Source organism: Brassica oleracea, chromosome C7, assembly GCF_000695525.1.
Source record: "Brassica oleracea var. oleracea cultivar TO1000 chromosome C7, BOL, whole genome shotgun sequence".
Lineage (NCBI taxonomy): Eukaryota > Viridiplantae > Streptophyta > Magnoliopsida > Brassicales > Brassicaceae > Brassica > Brassica oleracea.
Genome location: NC_027754.1, coordinates 48,118,450 through 48,121,728, shown reverse-complemented (window position 1 = coordinate 48,121,728; position 3,279 = coordinate 48,118,450).

Here is a 3,279-nt window from a genome sequence, read left to right as displayed (position 1 = left end):
AGTCAAATTTGACCAGAAAAAAAGAGAAAACAAGTCAATAGTCAATATCCCAATAATCAATATCCTAATAAAGAACAATATGTAGTTTGGATAGGAAATCTACATTCAAGATTTACAATAAAGATCAATAGATCTATGGGTTCGAGAATTATATGCAAATATTTAAAATTTTATTTGGATTTTTTAGTTTGTAAATGATATAAATGTAATTTTCTAGTCAAAGAACATTTGCTAGCATTGTCAGTTTATAATACTTCTGACGAAACCAGATACCGTACACATTTGGCGTGAGAATTGAGGAATAGAATTTCTAATATTTCTTTAGCACGAAAAAAATTACATGGAACTAATCTAACAAAAAAAAGAACGTTTGTAAATAATCAAACGAAAAAGAACATGCATGGTTCGTTCAAAAAAAACAAAGTACATGCATGGTAACGCTTTGTAAGACCAACTATGTAGCTTTCTCAAGATTTACATGACAGCTACGTGATAGTACAGTTTTTGAGTTTGATCACAATAAACAAATAAATATATGCAAGTATAAAGCATGATTCGTTGGTAAAAAAACCGTTAAATAATTATATTAAAAAGATGAATTAAAAAAATTAAGTAAGCAATTTCTGAGTATTGTATCGTTGCCTCGTTGGTGCTATTATGTAGGCCCATATGTCCTGGGTTTAAAGAAGAAATTACTTACTTCAGTTTTCAAAGTTCTTTGTATTACGAAGAAATCGCAGAAATGTGTTGATATCAATGATATGTCCCTGTTTCTAACTTCCGACACCCAATCGTGCTTTTTTAAACTAACATCTTTTTCTTGAACATACATAGACTACTGAAACTGCAAGCTAAGGTCATCGAGGTCTTCTCTAGTGGCTTCTTGTCGTGGGTTTTGTGATATTTTTGGACACAAGTTTTGTCTCGTTAAAGAGACGCTGCTATTTGTTCAGCATCTATATTGAAGGGAAAAAAGATTCTTCTATATAGTCAGAAACATTCGTATTGGAATAGGTTCTAACATTGTACCCGAAAACCAATATTTTTGTAGTCTTTGTATTGTATTTTTTTAATATATTAACTGAATGGTAGTATATAATACGAAAATATCACAAAATGTATTAGCCTAGTATAAGCTAAAGGTTGATGATGAGTAGGGTGCTTCCCATATGCAGTCGCCTTAATCTGATCAGAGCCTGGCTCAAACCGCAATGTGGTTTCATGGCATTCATAGCTTATGATACCTTTCTCCTGTTCCTCTCTACAATCTGTAAGAGATAACCGCACTTGATTCCTCTCTTTGATAGCCTTCATAATCTCTTCCGCAATCGCACCGCTCAAATCTTATTCAATAGCAACTGCTGAAACGTTGAGAATCTGAGGCATGTGTGGCTCTAGCTTATCGTAACTAGGTATCAACCATTCATAAGATTTGAAATAAGTAAGGAGAATATTACGACGGTTTCAATTAATAATAAGTAACAATAACGAAACAAACCCTTGCAAACCTTTGGATAGAGGAAGTAACAAGAGTGACATCCTTGTAAAGGAAAGAAGCTTGGAGGTTTCCTTGGAGACATGATGAGGACCTCAAGTCAGTAGCTGGACCACCAACTCCATGAGATCAACCATACAAGCTACATTGGAGCCAGCAGCGACGTAGGTGCATTCAAAGAAGGATATCTTTGCAACCATGAGGAGTTTGACCGTGAAACCACTTGCTATAGATTATCAATTCAACCAGAGCACGCGGCGAATTGGTTTCATACCAAAAGGAGTAATGGTTTAGGATTTATACCATTTACAAGTCAGGCGACCTACACTACATCCGAACTGGTTCTATTTAAGGAAAGTAATTATTTTCTTAAGTAGTGTGCAACTCAAACTCACGTGTGGAAACCAGGAGATCATTCATTACATCTAAGACCACTTGGAGAGTTGATACCATGCACTAAACCTCACTGGATCAGCGAGATTCTTCACCATTCCAACTTACCATTTTTGGAGCAGATTTGCAATAATACCCAGCGGCTAGTTTTCTCCTTTCTTGGCTGTGAATTGGCGATTTATTTCATCAACCAGAAGCTCCCCAAGGCTCCTAGAATCTTCCCAAAGTTGTCCAGATACAAGCAGCTCAACACATTTCCCATTTTGGCTAAGATTCTCCCATTAAGGCCTATCGGCTAGTTTTCTTAATTTCAGCATGTTTTTCATTTTGTTTAGATTTCTAAGTCTTTGTTCTGAGCATTATATAAGCTCATTAGGTCTCTCATTGTATGGCACAAATCTTTTACCTAAAAAATAATAAACTTTTCAGTTTTTTTTTTCTTCAAAGTCTTTGTGTCTTTGAGTTATATTGATCATCAAGCCTTGTGTAGATTCACATGTCTTATTGATTGGCGAATTAGATTGCTTGTGGATTCAGTCAACAAACCGTTCTATCAGTATCATCATCAACTCTTCCATCAAACCGGGTTCATTGGAGTCGATTAGATCGGACCATTGAAACCACCCTTTTGTAGATCCGAGCCTCTCTTTGGTTCTAGTGTGTTGTGGCCCTTTGATAGCTTAGGACTACATCAAGACATATATAATAACCAACAAGCTCTCCAGGGACTCTTACCAATAAATCCCATCTAGCACTACGAACGGTAGGTAGCCGATGAGTTTGTTGTGCGGTATTATTATTGTTATTAAGCTCACTTCGAAGTCCATAGAAACTATTTTGAACTCAGGATATGGTACTGTAAAAATCGAATAGTCCAAAATCAAAAAAATATGATCATTATCGCGATGAAACCACATGTAAAAGCGTCTGGTTGTTCTGCCACTACAAGAAAACACGCTGAATTCCGACGGAGGTTCCGACGGACATCAATGTCGTCGGACATTTGTGACGGATTACCGACCAATTTCCGACCAAATCCAAAAAATTGAAGTCGTCAGAATTCCGTCGGCCATTTCCGACGGAATTCCGACGAAACAAGGGTCGTCGGAATTTTCCGACGACTTTTCGACGACATTCCAATAAAAAATGTAACTGTTGTAGTCGTCGGAAGTTCGTCGGTATATTCCGACGAATTTCCGACGACATTCCGATTAACAGTAAAGTCGTCGGAATTCCGTCGGAATTTTCCGACGAATTTCCGACGAACCATGTGACCGTTGCCGACAAATATATATGACCGTTGTATAGCCGTTTGAGGTTGGACAATACCGACGGAATTCCGACGGACTGCTTTACATCCGTCGGAATTTCGTCGGAAAGTCGTCGGAGGG